Consider the following 13,947-nt stretch of genomic DNA (forward strand, 5'->3'; position numbering starts at 1 on the left):
AGATCTGCTGACTTTCCTTCTTTCTGCTTGGAAGGACGTGCTTCCTTGAAGGGGAAACTGGGCAGATAATCTTCATGGTGCTGCACTTACTAGGATTTCCTTAGCTTTTTCTGCTGGTTTCTTTTCATCTCTCAAATGTTTATATCTTGGAATGCTTGGAGGAAGCGGCCATCTAGTTCAGAAGCAACAAAGCCCACATGGAAGAAGCACACCAGCCTGTGTGATCACGAGGTGCCGAAGGGATCAGTTATCAGGCATTAAAGAACAAAAAATTGTATCATTGTGAGCTCACCTCCATGATACGGTCACGGAAGACAAACGGGTGCATAAGCAAATGTGGCGAAGAAAGCTGATGGTGCCTGGCTATCAAAAGAGATAGTGTCTGGGGTCTTAAAGGCTTGAAGGTAAACAATCAGCCATCTAGCTCAGAAGCAACAAAGCCCACATGGGAGAAGCACACCAGCCGGTGCGATCATGAGGTGTGGAAGGAATAAGATATCAGGCATTAGCAGAACAAACAAATCTTACCATAGTGAATGAGGGGGGAGTGCAGAGTAGAGACCCGAAGCCCATTTGTAGGCCACTGGAGAGCCCCTTGCAGAGGGGTCTCAGACAGGAGACGAGCCAGTCAGAGTGCAATATAGCAACCATGAAAAATACAACTTTCCTCTAGTTCTTAAATGCTTCCTCCCCCACACTATCATGATCCCAATTCTACCTTGCCAATCTGGCTAGACCAGAGGATGTACACTGGTACAGATAGGAACTGAAACACAGGGAATCCAGGTTGTATGATCCCTTCAGGACCGGTGCTGTGAGTGGTGATACTGGGAGGGGAGAGGGAGGGTGGGTTGGAAAGGGAGAACGATTACAAGGATCTACATGTGACCTCCTCCCTGGGGGATGGACAACAGAAAAGGGGTGAAGGGAGACTTTGGACAGGGCAAGATATGACAAAATAATAATTTATAAATTATTAAGGGTTCATGAGGGAGGGGGGAGTGGGGAAGGAGGGGAAAAATGAGGAGCTGATGCCAGGGACTTAAGTGGAGAGCAAATGTTTTGAGAATGATGAGGGCAATGAATGTACAAATGTGCTTTACACAATTGTTGTGTGTATAGTGTGATGAGTAATATGAGCCCTAATAACATGGTAAAAAATATTTTTTCCTATTTATAACAATGCTCATAGTAATTCAATTCAACCTCTTATCTTTGAATACCATCTATGCTTTGATTAACATTAAATTTATATCTCCAGTCTGGATCTTTCTCTTGAAGTGTAGAGGCTGAAGTGACCACTTCCTTCTAGATGATGTCTAAAAAGACATCTCAAATTTTCTCCAGGGTCCTAATCCTGATTTTCACCTTGCCTTTACCCAAAGCATATTTTCCCCACAGCCATCCATCTTAGGAATTTAACAATGTTCTCCTTTCCAATTCTCAGGCCCCAAACCTTGACTCTTTTCTATCTTTCACACCCTACATTCCATCCATCAGCAAATACATTGACTCTACATTAAAAACACACTCAGAACTTCATGAACCTTTCCCACTCTACTTGCAACTACTCTAATCAACTCCACCATCATTTCTTGCAGTTCTGTGGACACTGCCTTCCTGATTGTTCCCTCTACCTTTATTCTCCTCCCACTAATGTCAGCACAGCAGCTCCAGCGAGAGGAGTCCTGGTGGCGGTAGTGGCTGTGCCCTGGGCTGTGATTGGAAAAGTTTGCAGTTTGAAACCACCAGCAGCTCCGCAGGAGAAAGATGGGGTTTCTACCCTATAAACAATCACAGCAAACCTATCTTTATATCTTTACAAATATACATATCTATATACATTTACCTTCTTATTCTTTCCTCTTTATTTTTTCTTTTATTCTGCCCCACTCTCATGTTTACCATCATTCACCTCCCAGAAAAAATTTCAATTGATCAAGCACTATGCATATATACACACACAATAAGAAAGCAGATAGACTTTGGACAATCTCTCAGAATCTAAAGCCGATTCCATTCCCTTTACACTGTGACACATACACAGTAGAATTCTCTGATTAGTACAGAAGAGTCTTGAAGGAAACATACGAATTCAGGTGGCTGTTTGTACTTGTCAGGCGTCATGGAGTTGATTCTTACTCATCTAGACCCTGCGTACAAAGCACAAAGCACTGCGCGATCCTCAGTCACCCTCACAGTCACGGCATGTGTGAGCTCACCGTAACCCCTGTGCCAATCCAATCTGTGGAGGGTCTCCAAAAAGTTAGTTTGAGAAGACGTAATTAGTTTGAGAAGATGTCATTAGTTTGAGAAGATGTAATTCATTTTAAAGGATGCAGCTCACAGGCAAGGGCAGGTCTGATGACATATGGCTTCTTTAGAAGATTATCTTTCTATGAATTAGAATTTTAAAAATGGATGAAACATAATTAATAGTAACAATACATTTTACTTAAGTTAGTGTTAGGTTGTGTTGGTGCTTTCAAGAGAGCTCTCCTTTGGTAGCTTCTTTCCACAGATTTTTTTAGCATTAAGAAATGTTCTTGTTTTGTAAGTCAAAATGCATGAGAGAACTATGAAAACGAAGCCATGTGTTCTATTTCTTTCCATCATGTCGACATTGACTTGCCTAGTTAGTCAGTGTGAGAGGAGAAAAACAAATTCATATTTCTGTGAGGCAGTAATCCAATATGTATTTAATCACTGGGAGAATGTTTAAAATGCTGACAATTCAAAAGCGGGAATATAACACAGAAAATGAGTCTGACAAAAGACAACATGATCAATTTAGCCAAAGGTAGAATACCAGTAAGCTTTTTCCGTACATGGTGGAAAATCACATTTGGAAAACCACATTAATATTTATTAAGAAAATATTGGAAAGAGAAGTAGAAAGGAATGGATTAAAATAATTCAAAGAATCAAAAGACCTTGGAATAAAAGACCCTGGAAATAATATAAATGAATCCCGTGACTCCTTCAACAGAGACAATTGATATACATAAAATGTAATTACATATGTAGATATAAATATGAGCTAATTATATTTTCTAGAGAAATATCACTCTGGTTCACATGGTTCCTGATAATTTAGGAGTTAGTATGCATTTTGGGAGTCAAGGCACAGTCATGTCTGATATAAAGTCTGGAATTAGGGAAGAAAGTATTCATCTTATTTTTTCCCTTATTAAGTGGGAAAGTTGAGTCAATAATGAATCAATTATACATTAAATCATCCATAATTCACAATGAAATAAGCAACAACATTGCTAAATAACATGTGTGAAAGTCATATAATGTGAAGCAAAAATGGTCTCGCCTCCTCATTGAAAACAGTGGCGGGTACTCTATTTCTACCACTGTGAATTGTTGAGAGCGCACAGTTTTCAGTGGTAGGAATTCCAGAGCACTTCCTTGTGCTCAGGTAGAGTCTGTACCTGGACCAAGAAGCTGTTGTCGAAACAGAACCAGGAAATACTGTGTTGTTTTAAGTCAGGGGTGTGTTGCATACTTCACCATATTTACTCAACCTGTCTGCTGAATAAATAATCCGAGAAGCTGAGCTGCATGAAGGTGAACACGGCATCAGGATTGAAGGGAAGCTTACTAACGAGCTGCGAGATGCTGAAGGTAAGCAGGTCTTGGAAGCGCTTGCTGATGATGAAGATCACCAACTGCAGCCTTCTCTATGATCACAACTCAAAGTAAAAAAAAAAACCCAATCCTCAATGGGAAGCTGAGAAAAGATTGAAGTGGTCCAGGATTTCATCTCGCTTGGATCTGCAATCAATCCTCTGGCAGCAGCAGGAGAGAAATCGAATGAGGTATTGCATGGGACACGCGCTCTGTAAATGTGAGTAGAAAGGATGTCCTTTTGAAGATTAAGGTGTGCTAGACTCAAGCCATGGTATTTTCAAGCCCCTCGTATGCATGTGACACTTGGAGACTGAAGAAGAATTGATGCGTTTACACTATGGTGCTGGTGAAGACTGTCGAAAGTACCATCCACCGCAAGAAGAACAAACACGTCTGTCTTAATCAAAAGGCAACCAGAAGGTTCCTTAGAATCAAGGATGGCCCGATTTTCTCTCAAGTACTTTGCACATGTCATCAGGAGAGATCAGTCCCTGGCAAGGGACGTCATGTTTGGAAGGGTAAGCCGAGAGGAGTAAGACCCACAACAGGGTGGGTTGACTCCGTGGCTGCAGCAGTGGGCTCCTACATGGTAAGAATGGAACAGCTCTGGATGCCGGTTGGAACTAGCTTGATGGTGTTTGACAACAATACAACCTATTCTTACAGCGCCCACTGGATTATTCCGTTTTTACGGGATCCAGTGTTGAGTACTCCCAAGTAGTACTGTCCAACCGAAGTCCCAAACCCATTGCCACAGACAGAGTCAATTCCGACTCATAACCCTATAGGACAGAGTAGGTCCTGCTGGTTCCAAATGACTGAACTTGTGGGTGGGAACCCCATGAGTGAGCTCCTATATTACCAGAACTTCTGAAGCACATTTTAAATGATGGTGGAGGTCCCTCGTGCCTCTTGACTCAGTTTGCAAAACTTAGGCCTAAGTGTAACCCTAATCCCTTTGTTGATATTTGGTTTGGGAGTAGGTTTGAAAGCAAATTTTGGACTAGGAATTCATGAGTGAAGAGGCACCAGGAATGCCGGATGCTGTTGTGTTTTATCCAGCTTGTGAAATGCTCCCGTCACTTCAGAAACGTGAGCCCTGGAATTGATGCCACCAGCTTGCCCCCCACTGATGACAAAGCTGAGGCACGGAGAAGAAACGCAAAGGAACAAAACGGAGTTGTTGTATTAAGTCAGCACTGGGCCTTGTTAATTTTGGAATTTTTAGTTATGTATGTGCCAATTTGTTTTCTTATTATTCAAATCAGATTGCTCTTGTTTGTAGATTTCCTGTTCATAGCAGCTGCCCTGTTCTAAATGATTATACAACTACAGTGTTAAAACCCGCAAAATGCATTTGGAGGGATTAATTTCCTGTAGGAAGGGAATGATTTTCCATGTCTGCTTTTGGTGGTAGAAAGATCTGTGACTAAGCCTCGCTGAACATTTGCCTCACGGGATAAAACAAGACTAAAAGGCTTTTAGTTACATTTGCATTCAATAGATGACTCAGGTTGCTGACCCAAGTGTAATATCTTTTGTCACAAATCATTCTGCAATCTCTAATCACTGCTGGATTGAAGGAAGCCATATAGCATTCCTATAATAATCTCTCATTCTCAATATTTCACACTAAGGTAATAGAAGCTCATATGGAGATAAAAAACAGCTTAGAGATTTTAGTGTAGAAAAACACTATTATTTTCTTGTGAAAAAGTAGCTACCAGAAAAACATCCTAACCTAATCCAATTGTTCAGTTTACAACATACATGTGGTGGAAATAATAGCACTTTCCCTGCAAGATACAGAAATTTTACTAACAGTCCTATTATAAACTCAAGTAGCACACTTAGAAATAAAAAATATGTGTGTTAATTTGTACATACATGTACATGTAAGCACTGTTTTTAACACAGTCTCCATCTTATATCTAATAGGATTGGGGTTTAATTGATGTGGGAGGGTTTATTTTTTTTAACAAGTAATTTATACAAGCTTTATTAAGTTAATATATGCACATGTTCTAACAGTAAATGATATCAAAGGTGACTACAATGAAAATGTTCCCGGAGACAAGAGAAATAATGTAAAGAAAAAATTCATGGCAGTGAAGGATGTATCTAATTTCAATATTCAGGGTCAATAATTTTTATTGTTTTCTTCTTGTGCTTGCTGTCTTTTTCTACACAGAATCCTCATACTGCTGGTTAGCTACTTCTCAGATTTGGTTTTATTCATCCAGTGCCAATTTTCATCTAGTGATGAATTTTATTCATCCAGTGACCATCTTTTCTGACTGTAAATTCAGTGCCTGTGTTCTTCCAGTCCCTTTGCTTCACCTGCTTCATGCGCTGACTTCATTATGACAGTGTGCTTCACCCACTTCTGTTCCGTCGGCCATTGTTTCATTGTCACCTTTCCCTTTACGACCCTGTTTAATGTTCTCTTCAGTCCTCTCCCATGTTCCACTCGCTCCTTCCCCCCATAGTACTTACCACTGTGTGATAGACTATATATCATATATGTTAAGGTGTCCTTGTGCTGTACTGGGTTATACATTGTGCTGCTGACTACGAAGTCAGCAGTTTGAAACCACTAGCCACTCTTCGGAGAAAAATGAGGCTGTCGGTGCTTATACATATTTACAGCCTTGGGACCCACAAGGGCAATATTACTCTGACTTAAAGGGTTGCTATGAGCTGGAATTGACTCAGTAATAGTGAGGAAAAAATTATATATATTTATTTTTAGTATTCTATGCATTATAATGTAAATTTCACTAGATAGGCTTTTTGTCTGTTTTTCCCCCTCTTACTACATGTCCAGTAAGGATCCCTGGTGCCACAAAGGTTAAGTGTTTGGCTGCTAACTGGTAGGTGATGGTTGTCCGTTGCTCCTAGGGAGGAAGAATAAATTTCTCTAAAGGTTACAGCCTTGGAAAGCGGATGGGACATTTATTCTCCTCTCTGTTAGGTTGTTCTGAGTCAGAAAGACTTGCAGCAATGTTGTGTGTGTGTGCATAATCAATACCTTGAAGGGTGCTTGGTTAATAGTAGCTATGTAGGAAATATTTTTGACTAATTGGATAAAGTTAAAAATAGTAAGTATGGAACAAAGCCGGCAGGCGACAGAATGCCGGGTTGAGGATCACTGACAGAAAAATTAGGCCAATTACCATCAACAAAGTGGCATAGCTTTCACCGTGTGTGGCAGCAGCGAATATTTCATCAGAAGAAACCACTATTTTTTTCCTTTTTTACTGGACACTCAGAAATGTTTGTCATGAGAAATTTTGTATCTGGGGCATAAAATAAATTTAATAATTACAATGTGATGATCTGTCAGACTGAAAACTAGATTTCTCCACATGATTGATATTTAAAAAAAAAAAGATACACCCAGCTTTTTCAAGTCAAAGCAATTCTTCAGGAGATCAGAGTGTCATTGTTACCGTTAGTTTAATATAAGAATAAAGCCTGGAGAATATAAATCTGAAGGATATAGATATTTGTATATCCTTCAGAATGTCACTACCTCAGCCACGCTTTGGGAAACCATCAGCTAACAGGCCAGTCAGGACAAAAGTCTTCGCAGTGAGAGAACAAGCGCAGATTCTCCCTGTTTGTAATCGAAGGGAGGTTCATGTCCTCTAGGTTCCAATATGTGGAGACATTTTTGTGGAGGAAGGGCCTTTTGTATTCTCTTTCATTGGAAAAAAACTACCTACCTACCTACCTACCTACCTCACTGCCATCGAGTTGGTGCCGATCCACAGTGTAAACACAGTGCCACCCAGGCTCCTGTGTGTCCAGGAAGGGCTCCAGGAAGCTGTGCAGAAGGGCCCTCTGTGGGCAGGTGTAGGGAGTTGTTACAGAAAGCAATATGGATCTGAAAGAGAACTCACACTGAGACTTGGTTAAGGTCCCGATGTTCTCCCTACAGTGGCCAAACCAGAGGGACAAATGATGTGGAATGATGGATTTAGAAGTGGGTATAATTCAATGAAGGTATATGAGATAATTAAGGAAGATCTTTTGTTATTTAAAAAAGATCTACATAATTAGATTGTTGGAGAATATGTGCATGTGTGCCTTGCAGAACACATGTATTTCAGAATGTCAGGAGTTCCTGGATGGTGGACGTGATTTACTCACTTGCCTGGAAACCACTGGCAGGCTGGCGGGTTGAAGCACCCACAGCCTGTTTGAAGTCAGCCTCTGAAAGCAGCCGTTGAGGAGGTGAAGGAGCACGGCTTGGGCTCTCACACCCATCAGGTTGCTATAAGTTGGAATTGACTAGATATTTTTAGGAGAAATGCCATCCTCTTTGGCTGCTCAGCTTCTGAAGCTCTTGGCTGTACTTGAGTCACCTACTGTGTTCTGGGTAGGAGTCTGTACCCAATGGTGAAGCGGTTTTAGAAGCAATCACTGTCTACTGGTCACAGAGGCAGCAGTGACGTTTGTCTTACAAGCAGTGTCATAAAAACTGAGTTGGTAGTGGTAGCATGGCAAGCTCTGGTGTCTACATCCAACCTAAGGGGGTGGTCAATTTTACAACATGACTGGGAATTCCTTCTGCTTCATAGATCCCAAATGATTCAAGCCCTTTTCTCAAGTTAGCTGGTTTTCCTCTATTCATTTTTATAAGTATATACTGAGGTATTTTATGTGCAAATAGTCTCTGACTTACATTGAGGCCCTGTTTCTTTTCTTCTTTTTGATTTAACGAATCTTTTTATTGGGGTTGAGGCCCCGTTTCAATGACTCCATAGTGAGTTGGTTCTGACATGAGCTGAGTGCCTCATTTTATTTTTAGATTTCCATATTTGTCACCTTATATTACCAGTATCTTCATCAATCCTAACTTTGTCTGGAGTCAGGCATAAGCACAACATCAGCAGATTATGTGCTGCAGTCATGTGTGGAGCACACATTGCTGACGATAAGCTGTAAAAAGAAACACAGGGCGGTCATGAGTGTGATACAAGTATCCATACCCCGGGTACTACCTGTATACGCATGTATCTCCCAGACTGTGTTACTCATTTATTTTACATAAAATGAACACAACCATGCTATCATCACCCAGATCAAGATCCAGAACTTTACCAGAACTCTGGGCAGAAGCCTTGTTCATCCCCATCCCAGTCATTTTAAGGAAACCATGGCGGGTATTCCTTGCTAACTGAAAGTGCATTCAACCTTTTGAAAAGGCATCAAGACAAGAAACAATGGCTATTAATCTAAATGGGAAATTGTGTTGATGTTCCCAGACCCCCAAAACAAATCTAGCAAGTCATACCAAATAACACATCTGCTGGTCAGATGGAGACTGATGGAACCCCCAAGACCTTTTGGGTCCGGAATGGAACTTATCATGTGGCTCAATGTGGGGCTCTCAGGTAAGTGATGGAGTGCTAACTCCAAGGATTCTGGTTCGAAGCCACCAGCCACTCCTGAGAAGAAAGATGAAGTTATCTTCTCCCATGACTGCTCACGGCCTTGGACACTGTGGGGCTTGCACGGAATGCCATTAAATGCATCATGTGTGCCTCATTTAGTGGGAAAAGCGATCTGCTCTGTAAACCTCCACCTAATTCAAAATAAAAGTTACAAAACATACAAACAAAAAGAAAACATAAGCTGTTCACACTACCTTTCTTATGTAATATTACAAACGCATTCAATTCTCCCAGACACCAGGAGTCTTCCAAACATTCATAACTCCGTGATCCACTCACTCTTTTCTGGTAGTATTTATTTAAATAGAAAGCAAACTTCTCAGAGTTTTTTGTTGTTGTGATTTTATTATTACAATGTAGTCAGTACTTCATCATTTACTATCTTAGTATCCTATTACTACGGTAATAAATTGGTACAAATTTAGGGGTTTAAAAACCACAATTTTATTATCTTACAGTTCTGGGGCTCTGAAATCTCAGTTTCATGAGGCTAAAATCAAGGCTAAAATGCAAGGCTGCATTTCTTCTGGGGCCTCCAACAGAGAATATATTTCTTGCCATTTCTAAAATGTGCGTGCAGTTCTGAGCTCATTGCTCATTCCACCTTCAAAACCAGTGGAACACCATCTTTAAATGTCTTTCTAATTCCAACCCTCCTGTCCTCACCCTCTTTCTCTTAAAGGGCACCTGTGAGCCCTGGTGGCGCAGTGGTTTAAGCACCTTACTGCTCATTGAAAGGTAGGCAGCTTGAGCCTCTGGGCTGTGAAGACAGATACGACATGGAAACACGGCCAGTTCTGTTGTTTCTTATGTGGTGGCTGTGAGTTGGAATTGACTCTGAACTGACTCAACAGCGAAAGGTTTGGATTTTTTCTCATGGGTCTATTGGCCCACTTGGTAATCCATGACAATCGCCTGGTCTCAAGGTTAGGTGATTAGCAACCCTAATTCCATCATTAAGATTAATTTCCCCTTGTCAAATACCCTAACATATTCACAGGATCTGGGGAACACAATGCAGACACTGTGGGGGAGGCCATTATTTTGCCCACCACGCTCAGAAGAGAGAGGACGCCCCTGATCACAGTCACTCTCTATCTGCCTACTATCTACCTGTGCTGGCTGTTTCTTCTCAGCTCTTCCAAGGGCATTTTCTTGAATCATTCAAACAGGAGAAATAACGCCAGTGAATAGTGAATCTATGCCTTTGAAGCTTTTCTTCACAGGCTACATCTCTGTGAAGTTTCATGGAAATAGTCACAGAAGTAACTTTTATCTGCTGGGGTCACTAAATTAGCGCAGAACCCTGGCATGGGTTGAAAACTGTGGACTTCCGTAATTCTCTAATCAGCTTACATTTCAAGCATGCCTTACAATTCCTTAATTTACTCCGAAGTACCCACTGAAAAGGAAAATAAACATTGAAACCCCGGGCAAGCACACAGTGTGCTATTGGCACAGAGCTCCACTAGGCCTGATTTAGCTTTCAGCGTAGAATGGAAGTGTGCTGACATTGACCTTCATATGCAATGCGTGGTGTATATTTAAAAAGCCTGATTTACTGTGAAGTCTGGAATCTTTGTTAAATAGTGCTAATTTTCAAATCTACTTTATTGGCTACAGGAAGCTTCTACCAAGCTAAAAGTGAAATAATTAGCACCAGTGTTTGAGCTGTGGAATTCAGTTTCATTAGAAAATTTAATTTCCTTTTCACTCATTCGTACTATTAACTTTCACTTTGATTTCAGGTTTTTTAAAGAGATAGCTAACAATGTGGTTTGATGTTACACAAAGAAACGACTTCAAATGTCTGTGGAAAAAATGAATTGAAAAGACAATGGATAGAATTCCCCCCCCGCCCCCCCGCCAACCATGGCTTTATCACATTTAGTTCTCATTTTAAAAATGTATCTTCTAGGTATACAAAGACATCAAGATCCATGACGGTAAAAATATTTTAGTAATATTAATCCTAAAATATTTTTAATATTTATTTAATTCCAATATGCTTATACTTACTATTAATAAATGCACTATTAAATGTTTGATATTAAAATTCTGTAGTAATTAGATGTATGGCTAGTCCAAAGCCTGGTCTTACTTCTGGTTTTTGTTAGGTGCCACCCAGTCAGTTCCAACTTCTAGCAGAATAAAACGCTGCCTAGTCCGGCACCACCCTCATCCTTGTTCTTACCTTTCAGCCTATTGTTACAGCCCCTGTGTCCATCCATCTTGTCAAGGCTCTCCCTCCATTTTGCTGCCCTTCTGCTTTACAGAGCATGTGTGTTCTCTAGAGACTAATCTCTCCGGACACGTCCAAAGCATGTGAGGTGGTCTCGACATCATTGCCCAAGGAGTGTTCTAGCTGTACGTCTTCCCAGAAAGATGTCTTTGTTCTTTTGGGAGTCTATGGTATTTTCAATATTTGCCAGTACCATAATTCGAATGAATCCATTCTTCTTCAGTATTCCTTATTTGAGGTCCAACTTTAAAATGAACATGAGAAAGTTGAAGACATAATGGCTTGGGTAAGGTCCACCCTCCTTGCTTTTCAACATTTTCAAGGAGTTTTGTGCATCTGATCTCTTGTTGGCTGCTTTCATGAGAGCATTGATTTTGGATCAAAGTAAGATGAAATCCATGAAAACTTCGATCTTTTCTTCGTTTGTCAGAATGTCCATACCGGTCCAGCTGTGAAGAGTTTGATCTTCTTGACATTGAGTTGTAATCTATACTGAAGGCTGAAGTCCTTGATCTTCATGAGTAAATGCTTCATGTCCTCCTCATTTTCAGCAAGCAAGGCTATATCATCTGCATTTCAAAGATCGTGAGTAAGCCTTCCTCCAATCTGACGCTGTATGTTTCTTCATATAATGCAGATTCTCTGATTATCTGTTCAGCATACAGATTGAATAACTATGGTGAAAATACACAAGTCTGTCACCCATCTTTCCTGATTTCCAACCCGTCAATATTCCCTGGTCCTGTCAACTGCCTTTGATCCATCGATAAGTTCTTCAGGAGCACAATGAAGTGTTCTGGAATTCTCATTCTTCTCAAGGCCATCCATAGCTTGTTCTCATCCACACAGTTCAATCCCTTGGCATAGTCAACTCATGTGAGGCTGCAACCATTGTTGCATGTAGATTGTTGAATGATCTTCAGACAAATTTTAATTATATGTGGTATTAATGATATTATTCTACAATTTGAGCATTGTTTGGGCTACCTTTCTTTGGAATGGGAACATATATGAATCTCCTCCAGTCAGTCAAATTTCCTGCCATATACAAATGGTTGTCTCCAGTGCTCCATCCGCTTTTGGAAACATTGGAATTGGTATCCCATCAATCCCTATAGCATTCTTTTTGGCTAATGCTTTTGGTGCAGCTCGAACTTCTCCCTTCAGTAGAGATTCTCCCTTCAGTGCCATTGTTTCCTGCTCAAATGCTATTCCTGAAATGATGACATGTTCACTGGTTCTTTTGGGGACAGTCGCTGTGCATTCTGTCCATCTTCTTTTGATGCCTCCTGCATCATTCAATATTTTGCCTATGAACATGATAGTGGGAAAAGAGGAAAGTAAAAGGAATTAGAGGAAAGAACTCAGAGGCAAAGGGCATTTATAGAGGTCTAAATACAGGCATGTAAATATGTAAATATATTTATATATAACAACAGGGGAATAGATCTTAGTGCATATCCTTATATGTTAAGTATTAAGGCAGCAGATGGACAAGTACTCATTCAAAGCAAAAACACTTTGTTCTAATAACCTAGCATTCTGTGATGCTTACCTTCCCTGAGATGATCGCTAAAGACAACATGGGTGCATAAACAAATGTGGTGAAGAAATCTGATCGGGCCTGGCTATCAAAGATATCGTGTCTGGGGTCTTAAAGGCTCGAAGAGAAACAAGTGGCAATCTAACTGAGTAGCAACAAAGCCCACATGGAAGAAACACTCCAGTCTGTGTGATCATGAGGTATCGATGGGATCAGGTATCAGGTATCAACAACCCAGAACAAAAAATCATATTGATGTGAATTTTGTGGGGAGAATGGAGTGGAGACCCAAAGCCCATCTGTAGACCATTGGACATCCCTTATAAAGGCATTAAAAGGAGGAGATGAGGGTGTAATATAGTACAAATGAAGCATACAACTTTCCTCTAGTTCTTTAATGCTTCCTCCCCACCACTATCATGACCCCAATTCTACCTTACAAATCCAGCTAGACCAGAGCATGTACACGGGTAGAGATAAGAGCTCACAACACAGGAAATCCAGGTCAGATAAACCCCTCAAGACCAATCATGAGAGAAACGATAACAGGAGGGTAGAGGGGAGGTGGGGGTGGGAGGGGGGAAGAAAGGAGGAACCAATCACAATGCTCAACATATAAACCCCTCCCAGGGGGACTGACAACAGGAAAGTGGGTGAAGGAAGGCAGCAGTTGGTGTAAGACATGAAAAAAATTATAAATAATCAAGGGTTCATGAGGGTGCGAGGGTAGGGGAGGTAGAAATGAGCTGATACCAAGGGCTCAAGTAGAAAGAAAATGTTTTGAAAATGATAATGGCAACATATGTACAAATGTGCTTGACACAATGGATGGATGTATCTATTGTGATAAGAGCTATAAGAGCCCCCAATAAAATGATTGAAAAATAAAAGAAAAGAAAATGATGATGGAAACATGTAAAAATGTGCTTGACACAATGGATGCGTGTATGGATTTGGATAAGAGCTGCAAGAGCTCCCCCCAAAAATAAAACCCCAAACAAACTTATCCTTTGAAAAATAAAACCAAAACTAAACTGATCCTTTCAGTAAATGTCAAAGGT

Source organism: Tenrec ecaudatus, chromosome 9 (assembly GCF_050624435.1).
Source record: "Tenrec ecaudatus isolate mTenEca1 chromosome 9, mTenEca1.hap1, whole genome shotgun sequence".
NCBI lineage: Eukaryota > Metazoa > Chordata > Mammalia > Afrosoricida > Tenrecidae > Tenrec > Tenrec ecaudatus.